The sequence below is a fragment of the Macaca thibetana genome, chromosome 1 (assembly GCF_024542745.1).
Source record: "Macaca thibetana thibetana isolate TM-01 chromosome 1, ASM2454274v1, whole genome shotgun sequence".
Lineage (NCBI taxonomy): Eukaryota > Metazoa > Chordata > Mammalia > Primates > Cercopithecidae > Macaca > Macaca thibetana.
The window spans coordinates 26,628,066-26,652,394 of record NC_065578.1 but is presented as its reverse complement, the minus strand read 5'-3'; the positions used below and the strand labels follow the sequence as shown (position 1 = coordinate 26,652,394).

The 24,329-nt window shown below is 45.0% G+C and overlaps 1 protein-coding gene and 3 pseudogenes across 1 annotated transcript in view; 2 read left to right on the top strand and 2 right to left on the bottom strand.

Annotated features, from left to right (window-relative positions):
- PPP1R8 (protein phosphatase 1 regulatory subunit 8) overlaps positions 1-24,329 on the bottom strand; it is a 183,422-nt gene that overhangs the window by 152,916 nt on the left and 6,177 nt on the right. The gene's annotated exons all lie outside the window — the stretch shown is intronic.
- Positions 4,040-4,139, bottom strand: LOC126944597 (uncharacterized; annotated as a pseudogene).
- On the top strand, positions 11,676-12,321 carry LOC126939149 (charged multivesicular body protein 1a-like; annotated as a pseudogene).
- On the top strand, positions 23,435-23,534 carry LOC126944511 (uncharacterized; annotated as a pseudogene).

The following is a 24,329-nucleotide window of genomic DNA, read 5'->3' as shown; positions in this document are numbered from 1 at the left end:
CTTTGATTCATTATCTGCTTTCTAGAGAACGTAGGCTGACATCCAGCACCGAAAGAGATCTTCAGGGTATGATTTCAGGGTTTGATTCCTCACCTATGTAAACACAAATAATACATAGATTTATTTTAAGGAATTGGCTCATGCGATTCTGGAGGCTGGTAAGTTCCAAATATGCAACATAGGCAGGCAGGCTGGAGACCCAAGGAAGAGTTGATGTTGCAGCTTGGGTCTGAAGGCAGATTGCAGGCAGAATTCCCTCTTCCCTGGGGGAGTCAGTCCTGTTTCTCTTAAAGCCTTCAGATGATTGGATGAGGCCTACCCACATCATGGAAGGTAATCTGCTTTATTCAAAGTCTACTTATTTAACTGTTAATCTTATCTAAAAACTGACTTCCCAGCAAGATCTAGACTAGTGTTTAACCAAATATCTGGGTACCATGGCCTAGCCAAGCTAACACCCAAAATTAACCATCACACTACACTACAGTTTATTTTAACAGTGTTATTTCTGATCTAATATTTTGGCTGTGGTTATGCTCCCCATCATATACCTTTCAATTCACTTGTCTGGCCTCTGGAACAACAGATGGATTATGGTGGATGATGGATGGACTACTGTAAACTTAATCAGGTGATAGCCCCAGTCAGAGCTCCTCTCTACTGGATGTGGCATCTGTACTGGAGGGTATCAGCACAACCTCAAGCAGATGTGTATGATTTTTGATCTGATGAATGTTTTTTTAATACCCATGAGAAGAGTAGACCAAAGGCAGTTTTCTTTTACATCACAATGTTACAGTGATAGCCCCTTCACTCTCTCCCCTCAGGGCTTTATTAACTTTCCAGCTCTCTGTTATAATACAGTCTTAAGGAACCTCAATCGCCTTGACATTCCACAGAACCTCATGCTTGTCCAACTATATTGATAACATCATGCTAATTAGACACAAACAAGAAATGGTAAGCGCCATATTTGCCTGAGATAAATTACAGGAGTCTCCCTTATCCATGGGGAATATGTTCCAAGACCCCCAATGGATTCCTGAAACCACAGTTAGTACGGAACCCTACATATGTTTCTCCTATACATACATACGTCTATGATAAAGTTTAATTTATAAATTAGGCAGAGTAAGAGATTAACAATAACATAATAATATAGAGTTAACAATAACTAATAATAATATAGAATAATTATAATGTTGTACTGTAATAATAATTATTTGAATGTGTTCTCTGTCTTAAAATACCTGATTATACTGTACTCACCCTTCTTGGGGAGACAAAATGTCTATGTGATGAGATGAAGGAAGTGACTGGTGCAGGCATTGTAACATAGCATTAGGCTACCATTGACCTTCTGATGATACATCAGAAGGAGGACCATCTGCTTCGGGTGATCCTGGATCATGAGCCTAATGATGTTGATGGTTGGATGTCAGGAGCAGATGATGTGGATGACTAACGGGCAGGTTATTTATACAGCGTGGATGCTCTGGACAAACAGATGATTCGCATCTTGGGCAGACAGAGAGGGGTGGCAAGAGATTATACCATGCTTCTAAGAATGGTACACAACTTAAAACTTACGAATTATTTATTTCTGGAATTTTCTTTTTTTTTTTTTTTTTTTTTTTTTGCGACAGAATCTCGCTCTGTCTCCCAGGCTGAAGTGCAGTGGCGCGATCACGGCTCACTGCAAGCTCGGCCTCCCGGGTTCACGCCATTGTCCCACCTCAGCCTCCCAAGTAGCTGGGACTACAGGCGCCTGCCACCACACCCGGCTATTTTTTTTTCTTGTATTTTTAGTAGAGACAGGGTTTCACCACGTTGGCCAGGATGGTCTTGATCCCCTGACCTCGTGATCCGCCCGCCTCGGCCTCCCAAAGTGCTGGGATTATAGGCGTGAGCCACCACGCCCGGCCTTATTTCTGGAATTTTCTATTAATATTTTCAGACCACAGTTGACTGAAGGTAACTGAAGTCTGGGAAGGTAAAACCTCAGACAAGGTGGGGGCTACTGTACATGAAGGTTCATGGTCCTGCCACATTGGTAATATTTTCTGGAGTTCAGTAGTTCGGGTCTCTTTAGATTGTACAGGCAGAATATTTACACATACAAATACTTCTCCAGCTCTCTATTGGAAGGCTGTCAATGGTGAGCTGTGTCCAGAGCAAGAGAGGGCTGTTGTGATACTGTGAAATATGTTTTTGGTCTTCATTCTTGTTTCCTGGCATACAACTCCCCAAATCCCTGGAATTTCCAAAGTGATGTCTTTTTATATGCTAATAATTGACTGGTGGCTAGCAGCTGCTAGGGAGCTTCAGGATGGAGGCTGGTGACCATAAATACCTAGGCAGGATTACAGAGTTCAGACTTTCAGCATAAACCCCCTACCCTATGGGGAGGCCAGAGGGGCTGAAGGTTAAGTTGATCACCAGTGACCAATGGCTTAATCAATCATGCCTACATCACGAAACCTTCATTAAAAAAAAAAAAAAAGGAGACCAGGTGTTGTGGTTCATGCCTGTAATTCAGCACTTTGGGATGCTGAAGTGGGAGGATCACTTGAGCCCAGGAGTTCAAGACCAGCCTGGGCAACTAGGGGGAATTCCTTTCTATAAACTAAACTAAACTAAAATAAAATGAATTAGCTGAGTGTGATGTATCTATAGTCCCAGCTACTTGAAAGGCTGAGATGGGAGAATCACTTGAGCCTGGGAGGGAGGTAAAGGCTATAGTGAGCCAAGATCATGCCACTGTACTCCATTCTGGGTGATGGAGCAAGACCCAGTCTCAAAAGCAAAACAAACAAACAAATAAACCTAAAAAAACAGGGTTTGGAGAGCTTCTGGATAGCTGAACACGTGGAGGTTCATGGAAGGTGTGTGCCCAGGAAGGGCCTAGAAGCTCTGTATCCCTTCCCTCATTTCTCACCCTCATTTCATCTGTGTCTTTTGTAATATCCTTTATAAAAAATTGATAAACATAAGTAAGTGTTTCCCTGAGTTCTGTGAGCTGCTCCAGCAAGTTAATTGAACCCAAAGAGGGGTAATCAAACCCAAAAAGAGGGGATCATGGAGACCCCAACTTGAAGCCAGTCCATTAGAAGTTCTGTAGGCTGTACTTGTGACTGGCTGGGGGAGTCTGAGGAACGAGCCCTAAACCTGTGAGATTAGATGCTATATTCAGAGGTATTTGAACCAGAATGACTCCCTCTTGAATAGGAGCTGGGTAAAATGAGGCCGAGACCTGCTGGGGTACACTCCCAGAAGGTAAGGCATTCTTAGTCACAGGATGAGATAAGAGGCCAGCACAAGATACAGATCACAAAGACCCCACTGATAAAACAGCATGCGGTAAAGAAGCCAGCCAAAATCTACCAAACCAAGATGACGACGAAAGTAACCTCTGGTCATCCTCACTGCTCGTTATATGTGTTTTTTTTTTTTTTTTTGAGACAGAGTCTCCCTCTGTTGCCCAGGCTGGAGTGCAGTGGCCGGATCTCAGCTCACTGCAAGCTCTGCCTCCCGGGTTCACGCCATTCTCCTGCCTCAGCCTCCCAAGTAGCTGGGACTACAGGCGCCTGCCACCTCGCCCGGCTAGTTTTTTGTATTTTTTAGTAGAGACAAGGTTTCACCGTGTTAGCCAGGATGGTCTCGATCTCCTGACCTCGTGGTCCACCCCTCTCCGCCTCCCAAAGTGCTGGGATTACAGGCTTGAGCCACCGCGCAGGCCTGCTCATTGTATGTTAATTATAATGCATTAGCATGCTAAAAGACACTCCCACCAGCACCAGGACAGTTTACAAATGCCATGGCAATGTCTAGAAGTTATCCTACGTGATCTAAAAGGAAGAGGGGCATGGTGGCTCATGCCTATAATCTCAGTACTTTGGGAGGCCAAGGCAGGTGGATCACCTGAGGTTAGGTGTTCGAGACTAGCCTGGCCAACCCCATCTCTACTAAAAATACAAAATTAGCTGGCTGTGGTGGTGTGTGCCTGTAATCCCAGCTACAAAGGAGGCTGCTTTATTTTTTTAATATAAAATACTTCATGAATTTGTGTGTCATCCTTGCACAGGGGCCTGCTAATCTTCTCTGTATCGTTCCAGTTTTAGTATTGTGCTGCCAAAGCAAGTACTGCTAAATGCTTTAAGGTCATAAATTGCTTCTTTGACTTTGAAAATTGTTCAACTTACCTACTTTGGAGCCATTAGATTTTAGGTAAGACCTGGGGATGTATGGAGTTAGCCATGCCCCCTCGCTATGCTGGAAAGAGTTGGACCTTATCTGCACTTGTCTGGTATCCTAGGTTCCATACCTGGTACATAATTAAAATCGCCTACGTACCAGGTTTTTCACCAAAAATAAAAGTTGCTAAGAGTTAACATTCTAACACATGTAATCAAGACTACTGAAGAAACAGTTTTACATGCAAGGTATGTAAGGAAAGTAGAATATGTTTCTGATAAAAAAGTATAAGAAGGTATGGGAATGTGGGATTTTTGGTCTGGTCTGGTTTAGAGGATTAAAGGATTGTTTTATGTTGGGTAGGGTAAAGCTGAAGGTTTGGCCAAGTTATGGAAGGTTTGTGAAAGATTAATCTTGTAAAAATTCTGTGTGTGAACCTATTGGTCAAAATTAAATTAATAATTATTTAATTATTCAGCTTTTCTATAAATCAAACATTGAAATAAAAGCACAACAGGGTTTTCTTACACTGTTGATCTGCTTTTTAACAGAAAATTATAAAAGATTATAAAAGGTTTATGAGAATCTTACCTTATGGTCAAACTGATTAAGATTGGATAGATTTGTCTATAAGGTTTTGTTTAAAATTGGGTTTGCTTGGCCGGGGGCGTTGGCTCAAGCTTGTAATCCCGGCACTTTGGGAGGCCGAGACGGGTGGATCATGAGGTCAGGAGATCGAGACCATCCTGGCTAACATGGTGAAACCCTGTCTCTACTTAAAAAAAAAAAATACAAAAAACTAGCCGGGCGTGGTGGCGGGTGCCTGTAGTCCCAGCTACCCGGGTGGCTGAGGCAGGAGAATGGCATAAACCTGGGAGGCAGAGCTTGCAGTGAGCTGAGATCTGGCCACTGCACTCCAGCCTGGGTGACAGAGCGAGACTCCATCTCAAAAAAAAAAAAAAAGAAAAGAAAAGAAAAGAAAAGAAAAAAAAAATTGGGTTTGCTATTAATTGTATACTAATGCAAAGGTGAAATTTGGCTTTCTCTCTTGAACAGGATCTTTATGGAATATTGAAAAAATGAAAGATTTTTGTTTGCCTTTTAAGCAAACTACAAGAAAAAGAAAAGAGAGAAAACAGATTATTTAGAAAGCTAAAATCTTTCCTCTATCAATGAGTAAAAGTTTTCAATTTTTTAAAATCTTTGAGTTATCATTTTGGCTAAATGAACGGCCTATGGTGACCTGAAATTCTATATTATCAGTATTTTAAACTTTTGATATTTTGACAAACTCCAAAATCAAATTCTAAATTATATATTTTTATGATCAGATTAATCCTTTAGATATATGCCCTCCTAAAGTTCAAAAATGACATATTTGCCTTATGTGGTATACTAAAATTATACAGCATTGTCAAATGTGAAATGGTGTTTGGCTTTCTTTGGGCTGTATTTGTATAAATGTGTTATTGGTACGTGTTCCAAAATTATGGGAAACCCCTTTAATTCTAATAAGACACATTTCACATTATCAGTAATAATTATAATTGTTATATAAAATTGTTGTATGCCACAGATGTAACCCAAATTCCTAATTAATTGTGTCTTTAATTGTGGCTGCCCTAAGACTTTGTCATCCACAGACAATTGTTGTCTTGTTTTGATCCTCTTTAAAGGGTGGTTTATAATCAGTTATAGGACTGAAAAGTACTCTTAAGTGCAGCTCTCTGACAGCTTTGGAAAGTGTACCATTAAAATAGAGAGAAGGAACTTACAAGACTTTCTTGGAAAACTAATATGATTATAAATATCAAGCAAAACAGGAATTAATTGCATAGACTAAACTGATAGAAGACCAAAATAATCTTTTTATGATGTTTTGCTTAAAATATTGCTTATCCTTTCTGTTTTATTTTTCAGAGTCAAGAAAACTTTTCTTTTGAGTGATCTATAGTTTTTAACAATTGAATAAAATATACTCCTATGAGCAAAATTTTGAGCATATTTCTTTCTCTCTACTTGATTTTACCAGAATTTGGAAACTATTTGTGAGTACTCTTAACTTATGGCACTATAGTTAAGTTATTTGCATAAGTGCAATAAGAATCTGTTCTCTTTTATAACAGGACACAGTTGGAGACACTGATTATTTTACCAAGGCTTTGACTGAGATGGTGTGCTTTCAGATACAGACAGCTTTAAAGAATCAAAGCTGACTTACAGAGTTAAAAAAAAAAAAAAAAAAAAAAAAGAAAAGCCCCTTGAGAAAACTAGCCTTATACCTTGTTTATGCAATCCCTGTACAGGGTTCCTGATCTGTAGTAATTAAAGAATGTCGCTTTTTGACAAGCCCAGGAACCCCAAATTATCTTGAGACTTGGAGAGAAATTCACTCAACTCATACAGGTATTTTCAGGAATAAACAGTCAAATTCATGGCTGGGCTCAAAGCTTTAAAAAGTCTAATCTGGCCGGGCGCGGTGACTCAAGCCTGTAATCCCAGCACTTTGGGAGGCCAAGGTGGGTGGATCACGAGGTCAGGAGATCGAGACCATCCCGGCTAACACAGTGAAACCCTGTCTCTACTAAAAAAATACAAAAAACTAGCCGGGCGAGGTGGCAGGCGCCTGTAGTCCCAGCTACTCGGGAGGCTGAGGCAGAAGAATGGCGTTAACCCGGGAGGTGGAGCTTGCAGTGAGCTGAGATCCGGCCACTGCACTCCAGCCTGGGCGACAGAGTGAGACTCCGTCTCAAAAAAAAAAAAAAAGTCTAATCTAAGATTACTTATGGAATAAAGTTCCATCAAAGCCAATTTTAAAAGGAGCCTATATGGCAAATAATTATTCTTACTGCACTTTATATAAATAATCAGGACATGCATAATGAGACTAAAGCTTATTTTGCAAACAAATCAGTCCTACCTTGACTTGTTTTTAATGAAAATGGGGACTGGAGAGAAAAAAATTACGTTTCAAAAACTATTGTACATCTTACTAGATTCTAATCACATCCTTGTTTTTGAGGGTTGTTTTTTTTTTTTTTTTTTTTTTTTAAATTTAGACTGACCCTGCTTATTCCTGTAAATCAACTATTGATCTCTGGCTGCTGCTCAAAAGAAAAGAGGGAAATAGGTAATGTAAAAATCTAGATCAGTATTCTGATTCTGGTCATGTATTAGAATCAGCTAGTGATCCCCTAACAACTTGGTTCCAACAATAGTCAAGTTCATGAAAAGTCTTCTTATTCGGTTTACTGGGATAATTTTACTTATCTCCTTTACTGCTGTGGAATATATTGTTGTTGTACTCTGTGTAGAAACGCAAAATAAGGCTACTCAACATTTTCTTAAATTGAACATTAATTATCTTTCACATAGCACGTTTTGTCAGAACAGAAGGTGATACCTGGAAGAGTTATGAATGGCCTTCACCATAACTGACTGAGCTCTTCTCTCCCCCGAATACAAGAGACCCTAATAATTCAGTCTGAAGAAGTTACAGAGGATAGATCTACAACCCTCTACAACCCTTAGGCTTAACAGTTCCCTTGTGAAAGGGAGGGGGAAAATATGTCAGAAGTGTTCGAACAAGAGCAATTCCATCTTGAATAGGGGTTAGGTAAAATAAGGGTGGGACCTTCTGGGCTACTTTCCCATGAGGTTTGGCATTCTTAGTCACAGGATGAGAGAGGAGGTCAACACAAGATACAGGTCACAAAGACCTCACTGATCCCACTGATAAAACAGGATGCGGTAAAGAAGCTGGCCAAAGCCTGCCAAAACCAAGATGGCAACGAAAGTGACCTCTGGTTGTCCTCACTGTTCATTATATGTTAATTATAATGCATTAGTATGCCAAAAGACACTCCTACCAGTGCCATAACAGTTTACAAATGCCATAGCAATGTCTGGAAGTTACCCTATATGGTCTAAAAGGAAGAGGAACCCTCAGTTCTGGGAAATCCCCACCCCTTTCCCAAAAACCTAATGAATAACTCACACCTTGTTTAGCATATGATCAAGAAATAACTATAAAAATAGCCACCCAGTGGCCCTCAGGGAGTTGCCATTCTTTTGTTTCTTCTCAACAAACTTGCTTTCCCTTTACTCTGTGGACTTGCCCCAAATTCTTTCTTGCATAAGATCCAACAAGAACCCCTCAGGGTCTGGATCAGGACCCCTTTCTGATAACACTATCTCTAGATAGATAGTGTCCGAATTGAATCAGAGGACACCCGGCTGGTGACTGCTGCTTGGTGTATGGGGAAATCTCCACATACAAATTTGGTCACAAAAGTCTTCTGTATTGATTGTTGTTGTTAAGTGAGATAATAGAACAGGCACATTGAGTGTCATTTCCCCCCACCCTGGCAAAGTTGGTGTCACGTAAGTGGGATTTGCTAGAATGGCCTGGGCTCATGGAAAGTTGTCGTTTGGGAAGAGAAAGGATGAGAGAGTGGGGGGTGAGGAATCTTTGATTCCTGAGTAGCCATGTGGTCACCCATGGTTTACAGCCACAGCTGTGCTGTGCTCAGTTACTAAAGATAAAATGGAATTTAGAGACAAAACCAACTCCTGGAGAGTTGATTCACTGGATGCATAAGGAAATGCAAACTAATACGCAAAAAAGAAAAATATTCTTGTTTACTGTTAACTATAATAGCTAAAATGAAATTGAAAGAAAGTACTGGGTCAGACCTTAGTGCTAAACCAAGTTCAGATTTCAGTGAGTCTGAGCTTCAGCCACTAGCCTGCAAACTGATCCACAAGGGAAAACTTTTTTTTTTTTTTTTTTTGAGACGGAGTCTCGCTCTGTCGCCCAGGCTGGAGTGCAGTGGCATGATCTCAGCTCACTGCAAGCTCCACCTCCCGGGTTTACGCCATTCTCCTGCCTCAGCCTCCCGAGTAGCTGGGACTACAGGGCCCGCCACCTCGCCCGGCTAGTTTTTTGTATTTTTAGTAGAGACGGGGTTTCACCATGTTAGCCAGGATGGTCTCGATCTGCTGACCTCGTGATCCACCCCTCTCGGCCTCCCAAAGTGCTGGGATTACAGGCTTGAGCCACCGCGCCCGGCCCACAAGGGAAAACTTACGCAGGGAAACAGAAAATAACTCAGAACTGGGTTACCAAGAAGACAGTCAATGTAGAGGAAGGGCAAAACCAAGTCACTATGAGACTAGAGGGTACGATGTGAAGGAATTGTTCTATTTTGTAGATTACTATCTTCAGCTTCCTGAGGAATCATTACTAAGATGGATTGCAAGAGTAACTAGATTTTAAATACTGCAGAATGGAAGAGCATGTTGAGGTTGATGCAGGATCCACAGCTCACTACAGAACAATTGCAGGTGGCTACATGTGATCCATACACACAGGAGGTTATTCCTAACGGAACAGCCAGCCCGGTAGATTGGATAAAAGCCACTGTAAAATTTGTTTACCCTGAGAAGGGAGACTCTCCTGAGGGAGCTCAGGGAACTTCACCCCAAAATATAGCTCCCTCTGGTATAACGAGTATTTTTAATTAAAGGTCTTTCGAGATCCACAGACACTAGAAGAGACTTCCCCCTATCTACATAAAGACTGAATGGACTCTCCAAGAACAATTGTTTTTCCTTCTCCTCCCTGTTATTTCATTATCTATCACAGAAAAGAAGACCAAGAATGTAAGCACATTCTTGAACAGACCCATTCACGAGATAATATCTCTTTCAGGCTCATTCACTTTCCAAGAGAACCATTTACAAGTTTGTTGTTGTGGTGGTTGTTGTTGTTTTTGAGACAGGGTGTCTCTCTGTTGCCCAGGTTGGAGTGCAGTGGTGCATTCATAGCTCACTGCAACCTCAAACTCCTGGATTCAAGAGATCTTCCTGCCTCAGCCTCCTGACTACGGGTATGCACCACCAAGCCCAGCGAATTTTAAAAGTGTTTGTACGGATAGGGTCTCACTGTGTTGCCCAGGCTGGTCTTGAACTCCTAGCCTCAAGCAATCCTCCTGCTTTGATCACCCAAAGTATCAAAATTACAGGTGTGAGCCACTATGCCCAGCCCGTTTATAAGTTAATCTCTATTCCTCCACCGCCACCCATTCATTCTTCCTAATAATCATTAATTGTCCCTCAGCAGAATTGTCTATATTCCCCATCTCCCCCAACCCCTCTGAAATAAGGCTATAGAAGTATTTGGGCCTCAGTGGGATGTCGGGTAATCACTCCGTGATTTTCCCTCATGTACACATTAATACATTTGTATGACATTTCTTTGTTAATCTGCATTTTGTGGGTTGAATTTACAGTGATCCTTGAGAGGGCAAAGGAGAAGTTTTTCACTTGGTCCCTATACTCCCTATAAATGTCAAATGGAACACCCCAGATGAAGCAGTTGATCGGTTTCATATGCAAGCCATGTGGAGCTGGCTTTACAATGACCAGGCATTCAACCACTGAAGATGCCTGTATGGCAGATGCACCTGACAGCAATAACTTAACTGAAGCATACCCTGAGAATGATCCTAGGGTCTAAGAAGAATGTGTGTTCAGAGTCCTGAGCTAAGGAATCCGGGAGTGGCTAGAGTTTCAGGGACATCTGAGCCCCTGGCTCATTCCTTGGAACACAGGCCATACAGGGAATGGAATCCCTTTGTGTGGATTAAATGGAGGTTGCTGGGTAGAGGTTGCTAGGTGGAAGGTGCTGAGTGAAAATGCTGTATCAACTGTATGCCTTTTTTTGGGGGGGGGTGGGGACGGAGTCTCGCTCTGTCACCCAGGCTGGAGTGCAGTGGCGCGATCTTGGCTCATTGCAAGCTCCACCTCCCGGATTCACGCCATTCTCCTGCCTCAGCCTCCCGAGCAGCTGGGACTACAGGCGCCCGCCACCACGCCCGGCTAATTTTTTGTATTTTTAGTAGAGACGGGGTTTCCCCATGTTGGCCAGGATGGTCTCGATCTCCTGACCTCGTGATCCGCCCGCCTTGGCCTCTCAAAGTGCTGAGATTACAGGCGTGAGCCACCGTGCCCGGCCAACTGTATGCCTTTTATAAAAGGTAGCGGTTCTCCTATCCAGTCCGCCACCACTGGACCGTCCCTGTGTGTAAGTTCCCCTCAGTAAACTCTAAGTCTCATTCACTGGTTCCGGGTCTCTTTGGCCTCTAGGACACAGTGCCATCCCTATTGGAGTCAACAGGAGTCCTGCATGACAATGCCTATTTCCCAGGTCATGATAAAATGCTGTGGTTCAGGCAGCCTTTTTTGCATGGGCACCTCATGTAACCTTACTACTGCAAAATTGAGCTATAGTCAGAGAAGCCTTATCAAATTTGCTGCCTCAATTTCCCCTCCTGGGTCTTACGGATGGTAATAAAAACATTGAGGCAATAAACCAAGAGAATAGGTCATGGGAGAGGGGAGAATCAAAGGATTTCTCCTAGGAAGGCAAACATTTTTAAATGGTTATTAAAAAATAAGGCAAGTGCCACTGGCACCTGATGCCTCCCAGAGTTCATGTCCCTTCTGCCTTTCCAAGGGGTGCTTCTGTCACACTGGCCACGGACAATACCCTGTTCCAGTTGAAATTTATGGTGAAGCAGCTGGAGAAACCAGACAAGAAGGCAGAAAAGCACTCCTAGGCCAACCAGGCCAAAGTGAAGAAGTCCCTTCAGCAGAAAAACGTAGAGTACACCGTGTGTACGCCAATAACACCACCTGCAAGGAGAACAGCAGCATGAACTGGCTCCGCGTGGCATCCGCCTGGACACAGTGGCCCCCGAGGTGCAGACAGCTGTGACCATGAAGGCGGTGACCAAGAACATGGTGTAGATAACCAAAGCCCCAGACAAGGCCCTGAACACCACGGAGCTGAAGAAGGCCTCTGCAGCGATGGACAGTTTCGAGCAGCGAGTGTGAAACCTGGCCATGCACATGTTAGTGATGGAGGATTTCATGAGCTCGGCCACCATACTGACCATGCCTCAGGAGCAGGTGGACAGCCCCATTGTGCAAAACGCCAAGGAGAATGGCCTGGAGGTCCTAGACCAGCTCAGCCAGTTGCCCAAGGCTGCCTCTGCCTCTGAGAGCTGCGTGTGAAGCCTGGAGGAACAGCTGTCAAGGGCGCTGGCTGCCCTGAGGAATTAGCCGCACCCTGCCGTGGGCACCGCCTCCTCTGCTCTGTGATGTGCCGCAAGGCTCCTGGCCTCCTCCCCACCGCGTCTTGCCTTTCTGTTGACCCTGCAGAGCTGCAGCTGGCAGCCACTGCCACCCAGCTCCTCTCACCTGCCTGGCCTAGGCGGCCTTGGAGTTGTTCCTGTTTTCTTAGGTTGGGCGGTGGGTCTGTGTCCTGGTGTTGAGTAGGGGTGACTTCTGTGACTCTGGGGCTGACAGCTGGGAGGTCAGCAGGTTCTCTTCTGCCCTCTGTGGAGTCGATGGATTCTGGCCAGTGGGTTCCATGTAAACTTTTGCCCAACACTGCGGGGACCTTCAGACTCCGTGATAGCAGACATGCTGCTCACTGTCAGCCAGTAGGGGTCAGAGCTGCTCTGTTTTCCAGGCAGCTCCTGGAGAAGGCCTCGCCATGCACCCTGCCCCCACCACCAATGGGCAGGAGGTCCCACCATGTGAACGGACACAGCCTAAAGAGGCACCAGTGGCTCATGTGTGCTGGAGAATGTCGGGTGCCAACCAACACTGCCTTGGTGGCATTTACAGATGATGACCCTCCTCCTCCTCCTCTGTCATTCTAGGAATGGGGTCTGGGCTGCTCCTGACAGCTGACCAAGCCTCCCTGGGCCTCCTGCCCTCAGCTCCCCTGGTTCTTAAAGCTGCCCAGTCCATGGGGACAGAAACTTGCCCAGCTCCAAATCCAGGAATTTCCACCCTGGGGTCCTCATCCTTGCTCAGCTGCCACCTCTGGGGGTGCCTCGGGCTACGTGGGCTGTGCTGTTGTGTCCCCTAGGCAGGGCGTCTGTCCATGCGCTGGCCGGAATTGAGCATGTGCGTGGGGCTTCCTCGGTGATGCTGCCTGTGTGCCACTCTCTCCTGTCTCTGTAAATACCTGGGTGCCTCCCCCGACTGCACCCATCCTACCTTCCCAGCGTGGAAGCCAGAGTGGCTGATGAAGGGAGTTTGGGAGAGTCACCGTCAGCTGGGCCAGTGGCTCTGTGAGGAAAACCTGTGCTGTGGCCATGCGGGTGCCACCAGCAGCAGCTCATTAGGAGGACTCGGAGAGGGGGATGGCAGAGAGAGGGCTTTGGGCACAGCCTGCTGTTTTGTTTTTTCTGTTCCCTAAAGTTTACTTCATTTTATTGATGCTTCCAGGGTTTTGTTGTTGTTTGCCAAAATAGAAAGGGCAGATGGCAGGCGGGGAGGGTGAGTCCCAGCCCCTCCTCAGCACCAGCGCTGCACCTACGCGGCCCACACCAGGGCTGCCGGGGTGTCGTGGCTTTTGTGAAGGGAAGTGTAAGACCCTCATTCAGTGCATTTGGTTTTCTTTTCAGGATTTCAGAGCCCCTGGGGAGGAGATCCCATTGGTGGGTACTAGACATGTGGAGGTCAAAGGCACCATCTGGCCATGGTCCTCTCCAGCTTCCCCCAAAATTGACCCACATGCTGGGTGTTGAAAGAAGGTCCTTCTATCCCTTGCAAATAACAGCTTTGGAATTAACAGCATTGGGGAGCTACCTTGTCCTCCCGAGGGTGCAGGGCTCCACAGAGCCATGGGCCAGGCAGGGAGGCAGGGGCTACCTCAGCCCTGTCTCCTTGGGCACCAAAGCAGGGGTTTGTTGAAGGAGAGAGCCATGTTTGCCCCTTTCCTAAAATGCTGTTGTAAATAAACAAACAGGTCCCCCAGCAAGCAAGGAAGCAAAAGAAGGAAGGAAGGAAGGAAGGAAGGAAGGAAGGAAGGAAGGAAGGAAGGAAGGAGAAGAAAGGAGGGAGAAGGAATGAAAAAAGGAGAGGGAGGGAAAGAAGAGAACACTGATAAGGGTGAAACTAAGAGGAAAAAGAAAGGGGAGAATCATGAGACTCATCCAAGTAGGATGGAAATCCTTAGATGGTTATTAAGAAATGGTATAAGTAAAATAAAAATTAATGAGGTTTTAAAAAAGGAAATTAATGCAGTGAAAACAAATGTCTTTTTTTTTTTTTTTTTTTTTTTTGAGACAGAGTCTCGCTCCGTCACCCAGGCTGGAGTGCAGTGGCACGATCTTGGCTCACTGTAACCTCTGCCTCCTGGGTTCAAGCAATTCTCCTGCCTCAGCCTCCCGAGCAGCTGGGATTACAAGTACCTGCCACCACGCCCGGCTAAATTTTGTATTTTTAGTAGAGATGGGGTTTTGGCATGTTGGCCAGGCTGGTCTTGAACTCCTGACTTCAGGTGATCCGCCAGCCTCGGCCTCCCAAAGAGCTGAGATTACAGTCATGAGCCACCGCACCTGGCCAAAATAAATGTCATAATACATGTTGAAGGTTGGGTGGACCAAAAAGATACTCCGATAGTCTTCAACATTAAAGGCCCAAAACCAGTTTGCTCTACTTCCTCCAGTTTGGAGGAATTTTAAAAGCAGGAAGGTAAAGATTTAAAATGAGAAACCCCACCTGGAATTGCCTCGGGTGATGGTCAGACTGGTTAATCAAGGTAAGATTGACAGATAGGCCAGAGTCTCCTGGCCTGGCCTCTGGCTAGGGACCTAAACACTTACTGCCCAAGAGAGAATAAAATGGTCTGGGGAGAGGTGGAGAAGAGAAGCTCCCGGGACATAAAAAACGTACTTGGTCAATAGGATTCTGAAAGTGTGAATGTCTAAACACGCTTTCCCTAAAGCCTTTACATAAAGTGCTTGTGTCTCCTTTACCTAAATGTTTTATGGAAAGAGGCATTGTATATGACAGGGTTGTTCCCACTACCTAGAACTGTAAAACAGAAGGCACGTAAATCCGCCCTTCTGGCAATTTTAGTTGGACATGCTAAATGGAAACCCAAGCCCACATTGTAGAGTAGAAGCTGGAGTGCTGAGAGGGACAAATTCTCCATTTGATAGCTCTTTGCGGAGCACTAGCTGGGGCTATGACAAAAGCCTGTGAGTGGCTGGGCATGGTGGCTCACGCCTGTAATCCCAGCAATTTGGGAGGACAAGGTAGGAGGATCATTTGAGGTCAGGAGTTCAAAACCAGCCTGGCCAACATGGGGAAAACCCCATCTCTACTAAAAATTCAAAAATTAGCCAGGTGTGGTGGTGGGTGCTTGTAATTCCAGCTACTCGGGAGGCTGAGGCAGGAGAATTGCTTGAGCCCGAGGCAGAGGTTGCAGTGAGCAGAGATGGTGCCACTGCACTCCAGCCTGGGCAACACAGCAAGGCTCTGTCTCAAAAAAAAAAAAAAAAAAGAAGAAGAAGAGAAAATCCTGTGAGCACTGAAAGCAAAGACTACTGAGATTTTGGACTAAACAATTTCCACCTGAGGGGCACTTACTAACTTGTTATGGGACATCAACTGAAGCTACCCGTGTGACTGACCTTGACACCTGAAATGCCATCTCAGGTGATGCCACAGAAACACTCAAATAGGGACAACAGTGTCCAGAAGAGTTCCATAATAAAATGGAAATGGCTTCTACAGGAGCATGCTACCTGGGGATTGCCAGGAGGAGATACAAGCAAGGAGCCCCTTTTCTGCTAGGACTGGTTTGCCTGAGGAGCTGCTGGCTTCTACAGTGTGCCATAACGGCTCTCAACTGGCCAGCAAACAGCTCGGTTTGTGGATGGCAGTTCCAAGGTGAATGGACAACATCCTGTTTGGAAGGCTGCTCTGTTGATCAAAGAAGTGTGAAAATAAATAAAATGTAAACCTTGTTGGAACCCCACAGACACCTTAAGCTTTGAGAGAGATGTGACTGTGATCTAGTAGCAGGACAAGCTGCAGACAAAATCCCTCAGACACCAAGTTAAAGAAGGAAGGGCTTTATTTGCCGGGAGCTTCAGTAAGACTCACGTCTCCAAAAACCGAGCTCCCCAAGTGAGCAATTCCAGTCCCTTTTAAAGGCTTACAACTCTAAGGGGGTCCATGTGAGAGGGCTGTGATGGATTGAGCAAGCACGGGGTACGTGACTGGGGGCTGCATGCACCGGTAATCAGAATGGAACAGAACAGGACAGGGATTTTCACGGTGCTTTTCCATACAATGTCTGGAATCTGTAGATAACATAACCGTTTAGGTCAGGGGTCGATCTTTAACCAGGCCCAGGGCACAGCCCTGGGCTGTCTGCCTCTGGATTTCATTTCTGCCTTTTAGTTTTAACTTCTTCTTTCTTTGGAGGCAGAAATTGAGCATAAGACAATATGAGGGGTAGTCTCCTCCCTTAATCTGAGTCACATATGGTTACTACTTCTGTTTCTCAGATTATAGATTAACTAGCTTTCTTATTTGTCATATTCTGTACAATGACTAGAGAAAATTACATGATGTCAGGGATAAAAACCACACCCCTTCTTAATGAATGACCCTTTTTGTAGATTAACTTCCCCGTTGTTGTCCTGCTTTGCTTAGACCAGATAACAGAAAACCCATGACTATTACACCCTCTATAAAAAATTTTCAATGCACCCTTCCCAAAAAGAAACACTGCATAAACCAATCAAATTGCTGTACCTATGCACCAATCTTGTATGAAAAATGTAAGGCCAGGCATGGTGGCTCACACATGTAATCCCAGCACTTTGGAAGGCTAAGGTGGGAGGACGGCTTGAGGCCAGGAGTTTGAGATTAGCCTGGGAAACAAAGCGAGACCCTGTCTCTACAAAAAATAAAAAAATTAATTAGCTAGGTGATATGGTTTGGCTCTGTGTCCCCACTCAAATCTCATCTTGTAGCTCCCATAATTCCCACATGTTGCGGGAGGGACCTAGTGTGAGATGATTGAATCATGGGGGCAGGTCTTTCCTGTGCTGGCCTCATGATAGTGAATGGGTCTCACGAGATCTGATGGTTTCAAAAATGGGAGTTTCTCTACACAAGCTCTCTCTTTGCCTGCACCATCCATGTAAGATGTGACTTGGTTCTCCTTGCCTTCCACCATGATTGTGAGGCCTCCCCAGCCATGCAGAACTGTAAGTCCATTAAACCTCTTTCTTTTGTAAATTGCCTGGTCTTCGGTATGTCTTTATCAGCAGCATGAAAATGGACTAATACAGTAAATTGGTACCAGGAGTGGGGTATTGCTGAAAAGATACCCAAAAATGTGGAAGCTACTTTGGAACTGGGTAACAGGCAGAGGTTGGAACAGTATGGAAGGTTCAGAAGAAGACAAGAAAATATGGGAAAGTTTGGAACTTCCTAGAGACTTGTTGAATGGCTTTGACTAAAATGCTGATAGTGATATGAACAATAAGGTCCAGGCTGATGTGGTCTCAAATGGAGATAAGGAACTTGTTGGGAACTGGAGTAAAGGTGACTTTTGTTATATTAAAGAGACTGGTGGCATTTTGCCCCTGCCTTAGAGATTTGTGAAACTTTAAACTTGAGAGAGATGATTTAGGGTATCTGGTGGAAGAAATTTATAAGCAGCAAAGCATTCAACAGGTGACTTGGGTGCTGTTAAAGGCATTCAGTTTCAAAAGGGAAACACTGTAAAAAAATTTAAGGGGTGCATTAAAGTTTGAAATATTTGCAGCCTGACAACGCAATAGAAAAGAAAAATCCCATTTTCTGAGGTGACTTGGGTGCTGTTAAAGGTATTCAGTTTCAAAAGGGAAATGCTGTAAACCAAATTTGAGGAATGCATTAAAGTTTGGAAAATTTGCAACCTGACAATGCAATAGAAAAGAAAATCCAGGCTGGGCACAGTGACTCGTGCCTGTAATCCCAGCACTTTGGGAGGCCAAGGTGAGTAGATCACCTGAGGTAGGGAGTTCAAGACTAGCTTGACCAACACGGAGAAACCCCAACTCTACTAAAAATACAAAATTAGCCAGGCATGGTGGTGCATGCCTGTAATCCCAGCTACTTGGGAGGCTGAGTCAGGAGAATTGCTTGAACCCAGGAGGCAGAGGTTGCGGGGAGCTGAGATCATGCCATTGCACTCCAGCCTGGACAGCAAAAGTAAATTCCGTCTCAAAATAAATAAACAAATAAATGAAAAGAAAATCCCATTTTCTGAGGAGAAATTCAAGCTGACTGCAGAAATTTGTGTAAGTAACAAGGAGCCAAATGCTAATCACCAAGACAATGGGAAAAATGTCTCCAGGTCATGTCAGAGACATTTGTGGCAGCCCCTCCCATCACAGGCCTGGAGGCCTATGAGGAAATAGTGGTTTCATGGGCTGGGCCCAGGGTCCCCATGCTGTGTGCAGCCTAGGGACTTGGTGTCCTGTGTCCCAGCCACTCCAGCTGTGGCTTCAGAGGGTGCAAGCCTCAAGCCTTGGCAACTTCCATGTGGTGTTGAACCTGCAAGTGTGCAGAAGTCAAGAATTGAGATTTGGGAACCTCTGCTTAGATTTCAGAAGATGTATGGAAATGCCTAGATGCCCAGGCAGAAGTTTGCTGCAGGAGCAGGGCCCTCATGGAGAATCTCTGCTAGGGCAGTGCGGAAGGCAAATGTGCGGTCAGAGCCCCCACACAGAGTCCCTACTGGGGCACTGCCTAATGGAGCTGTGAGAAGAGGACCACCATCCTCCAGACCCCAGAATTGTAGATCCACTGACAGCTTGCACCGTGCACCTGGAAAAGCCACATACACTCAACACCAGCCCATGAAAGCAGCCGTGAGGTAGACTGTACCCTGCAAAACCACATGAGTGGAGCTGCACAAGACTATGGGGACCTAGCTCTTACATCAGTGTGACCTGTATGTGAGACATGGAGTCACAGGAGATCATTTTGGAGCTTTAAGATTTGACTGCCCCCACTGGATTTCGGAGTTGCATGGGGCCTGTAGCCCCTTTGTTTTGGCCAATACAAAATGGAAATAACCAGCCATTTGGAATGGCTGTATTTACCCAATGCCTGTACTCCCATTGTATCTAGGAATTAACTAATTTGCTTTTGATTTTACAGGCTCATAGGTGGAAGGGACTTGCCTTGTCTAGGATGAAACTTTGGACTGTGGACTTTTGAGTTAATGCTGAAATGAGTTGAGACTTTGGGGGACTGTTGGGAAGGCATGATTGGTTTTGAAATGTAAAGATATGAGATTTGGGAGGGGCTGGAGTTGAATGATATTGTTTGGCTCTGTGTCCCCACCCAAATCTCAAGTTGTAGCTCCCATAATTCCCACATGTTGCGGGAGGGACGTAGTGGGAGATGACTGAATCATGGGGGCAGGTCTTTCCCCTGCAGTTCTTGTGATAGTAAATGGCTCTTATGAGATCTGATGGCTTTAAAAATGGGAGTTTCAGCTGAGCGTGATGGCTCACGCCTGTAATCCCAGCACTTTAGGAGGCAGATAACCTGAGGTCAGGAGTTTGAGATCAGCCTGGCCAACATGGTGAAACCCCATTTCTACTAAAAATACAAAAATGAGCCAGGCACAGTGGCACGGGTCTGTAATCCCAGCTACTCGGGAGGCTGAGGCAGGAGAATCACTTGAACTGGGAGGTGGAGATTGTACTAAACCGAGATTATGCCACTGCACTGCAGCCTGGGCAACAAAGTGAGACCTTGTCTTAAAAAAAAAAAAAAAAAGACATACAACTCAAAAGATATTGCCATAGTTAGCTGAGCATAGTGGTGCCCACCTATAGTCCCAGCTACTTGGGAGGCTGAGGTGGGAGGATCACTTGAGCCTGAGAGGTTGAGGCTACAGTGAGCTGTGATCACACCACTGAACTCCAGCCTAGGTGACAGAGCAAGACCCTGTCCCCTGTCCCTGCAAAAAAGATACTGCCACTTTATTAAAATCCTATTCAATCATTAATAGTTAGTCCCATCCATCATATTGTATGAATGTCTCCCACGGTGACGTCATTCAGGTTTGCAGGCTTCCATTCAATCTTGTCAGGTTCCAAAAGCAGGAGTGATCTCAGCAAATATATATCACCCTTTCTGACATCTGGGATAACTGACCACAGACAAAGTCATCTCTTGCTCTGAGACTCTTTTGAGGTGATAATGTAATATTGGGTTTCCCTCAATTCATAGTCCATTTATTAATTTTTTTTTTTTTTTTTTTTTTTTTTGAGACGGAGTCTCGCTCTGTCACCCAGGCTGGAGTGCGGTGGCCGGATCTCTGCTCACTGCAAGCTCCGCCTCCCGGGTTTACGCCATTCTCCTGGCTCAGCCTCCGAGAGTAGCTGGGACTACAGGCGCTCGCCACCTCGCCCGGCTAGTTTTTTGTACTTTTTAGTAGAGACGGGGTTTCACCGTGTTAGCCAGCATGGTCTCGATCTCCTGACCTCGTGATCCGCCCGTCTCGGCCTCCCAAAGTGCTGGGATTACAGGCTTGAGCCACCGCGCCCGGCCATTTATTAATTTCTTTACCCTCAGCTACTATTCCTCCTTCTCTCCATTAATATCCAAAGAGTTTACCTTTGGAAGGGACATTAGGATTGCCACTGTGCTGGTCTACATTGCAGCCAGCAATACTAGTCTAGTAAGTACTCTTCCTTAGTTCACTCCAATTCGAATAGGATAAGATAGCAAAAGTGTAGAACTTGCAGGCGATTTTTACCACCAGGCAGTACGGCTGCATTCATTGTTAACTCCAATTTTGCACAACCTACCTCCATCAGGCCTTTAGGAATTGTGACATAAAGTTTAAAAAGGTAGTTCTAGTTTTTTGCTTAGGAATCATCCCTGCTGCCAGCACTTTCCAGAACTCAGGGAAACACTTATATTTACCAGTTTATTATAAGGGATACTACAAGTGGGGACTGTGATATCGTAGCTGCAGCCCTGATCCTAGGACTACATCAGGTAGAGGAGGGGGAAAAAAATGTTTTTGAAGTGATTTGGGGAAGAAAGAAAAACAGTTATGGCCATTGTACCAGTGTATTCCTCCCTTGGCAAGAATTGAATAATCATAACAGCATCCTCCTCACTCCCTTTTTTCCTGGTCTATTGGAAACAATGAGGAAAATCTAGCAGGGGCACTCCTTTAGTCTCCACTTGTGTTGTGTGAGCAACATGCAAGCCAGTCTTTCATGCTTTCATCTCCCCCTATTTTAGACAAGAAATGTTTCAATTACCCACTCCACTTCTCTATCAAACTATTACTTTGAGGAGGATATCTCTCTGCCCATTATTATTATTTCATTTTAATTCCTTTTTTTTTTTTTTTTTTTTTTTTTGAGACAGGGTCTTGCTCTGTCACCCAGGTTGGAGTGCAGAGGTACAATCACAGCTCACTGTAGCCTCGACCTCCCAGGCTCAAGCGATCCTCCCATTTCAGCCTCCTGAGTAGCCGGGACTGCAGGTGGGCACCACCATGCTTGGTTAATTATGGCAGTATCTTCTGAATTGTATGTCCTTTTTTTTTTTTAGACAGGGTCTTGCTCTGTTTTGGAGTGCATGGAATGCAATGGTGCAATCTCGGCTCACTGCAACCTCCACCTCCCAGTTCAAGCAATCCTCCTGCCTTAGCCTCCCAAGTAGCTGGGAAGTTGTATGTACTTTTGATGTAAGAAATTCAGGTTTTTAGAGGATGGGTTAATAGGTGCAGCAAACCACCATGGTACACGTATACCTATGTAACAGACCTGCACACTTTGCACGTGTATCCCAGAACCTAAATTAAAATTAAAAAGAAAAAAACAAAGAAATTTAGGTTTGAAGGCCTGGTGCAGTGGCTCATGCCTGTAATCCCAGCACTTTGGGAGGCTGAGACAGGTGGATCACTTGAGGTCAGGAGTTCAAGACCAGCCTGGCCAACATGGTGAAACCCTGTCTCTACCAAAAATACAAAAATTAGCCAGGCATGGTGGCACATGCTTGTAATCCCAGCTACTTGGGAGGCTGAGGCAGGAGGATCACTTGAACCTGGGAGGTGGAGCTGCAGTGAGCCAAGATCATGCCACTGCACTCCAGCCTGGGCGACAGAACCACATCTCAAAAAAAAAAAAAAAGGGGGGGGTGGTGTTTGAAAACCAGAGGTGGACCGTGATATTGTGAAATAGATATTTGAAATAAGTAATGAAGCCTCCATAAAAAACCAAAAAGACAGGGTTCCAAGAGTTTCCCAACAGCTGAACACATGGATGTTCCTGGAGGACGCTGTGCCCATTCCCCCACACCTCATTTCCTGGCATACAATTCCTAAAATCCTTGGTGTCTCCAAAGTGATGCTTTTTGTATACTAATGATTTCGTATTTGTTTATTTTTTAGAGATGGAATCTCACTGTGTTGCCCAGGCTGGACTTGAATTTCTAGGCTCAAGTAATCTTCCCACCTCAGCCTCTTGAACAGCTTGGGCTATAGGTGTATGCCACCATGCTTTGTATACTAATGATTGACTGATGGCTAGCAGTCCCTAGGTAGCTTGAGGATAGGGCTGGTCACTGGGAAGACCAAGGCAGGGTTAAAGGGCTGGAACTTTCAGCTCCACCCACTGAAGGGGAGAAGGACTGAAAGTTAAGTTGATCACCAGTGGCCAATGGTTTAATCAATCATTCTTATGTAATGAAGCCTCCATAAAAAAAAAAAAAAAGACAGGGTTCTGAGAGCTTCCCAATTGCTGAACACATGGATGTTCCTAGAGGACGCTGTGCCCATTCCCTCATACCTCACCCAATACATCTCTTCATGTAGCCTTTGTAATTTCCTGTATGGTAAACTGCTAACTGTGTTTCCCTGTGCTTTAGGAGCTTCTCTAGCAAATTAATCGAACCCAAAGAAGGGGTTATGGGAATCCCAACTTGCAACCAGTCGGAAGTTACAGAAGCCCTGATTTGTGTCTTTGAGGGTCAGTGTTGAGGAGTCCCTCAACTTGTAGGATCAATGCTCTCTGCAGGTAGACAATGTCAGAATTGAATTGGAGGCTGGGCACAGTGGCCCATGCCTGTAATACCAGCACTTTGGGAGGCTGAGGCAGGCAGATTCCTTGAGCCTAGGAATTTGAGACTAGCCTGGCCAACATGGCAAAACCCCATCTTTACAAAAAATACAAAAATTATCCAGGCATGACGGTGCACCCCTATAGTCCCAGCTACTCGGGAGGCTGAGGCAGGAGGATTGCTTGAACCCAGGAGGTCGAGACTGCAGTGAGCTGTGATTGAGCCAACCTTGGTGACACAGTGAGACCCTGTCTGAAGAAAAGAAAAAAGTGCTCACTTCGTCATATACTAAAATTGGAACAATACAGAGAAGATTAGCATAGCCCCTGTGCAAGGATGACGTGCAAATTCATGAAGCATTCCATATTTTTATTTTAATAATTAAAAAAAAAAAAAGAATTGAGGCTGGGCGAGGTGGCTCACACCTGTAATCCCAGCACTTTGGGTGGATCACTTGAAGTTGGGAGTTTGAGACCAGCCTGACAAACATGGAGAAACTCCGTCTCTACTAAAAATACAAAATTGGCCAGGTGTGGTGGTGCAAGCCTGTAATCCCAGCTACTCAGGAGGCTGAGTCAGGAGAATCGCTTGAACCGGGGAGGTGGAGGTTGCGGTGAGCCGAGATAGTACCACTGCACTCCAGCCTGGGCAACAAGAGTGAAACTCCATCTCAAATAATAATAATAATAATAATAATTGAATCAGAGGACACCCAGCTGGTGTCTGCTGCTTGGGGTGTGGGGAAAAAACCCCACCCACACATCTGGTCTGTGGTGATTGTTGCGTTGAGTGAGAGAATAGAAAAAGCGGGCCAGGCGCGGTGGCTCACACCTGTAATCCCAACACTTTGGGAGGCCGAGGTGGGTGGATCATGAGGTCAGGAGATCAAGACCATCCTGGTTGACATAGTGAAACCCCATCTCTACTAAAAACACAAAAAATTAGCTGGACATGGTGGCGGGCGCCTGCAGTCCCAGCTACTCAGGAGGCTGAGGCAGGAGAATGCCGTGAAACTGGGAGGCAGAGCTTGCAGTGAGCCGAGATCGCACCACTGCACTCCAGCCTGGGTGACAGAGTGAGACTCCATCTCAAAAAGGAAAAAAAAAAAAAAAAGGCACATTAGGTCGTTTTGGTTTTTTCTTTCCTCTTAACTGTGTGGCAGGTTC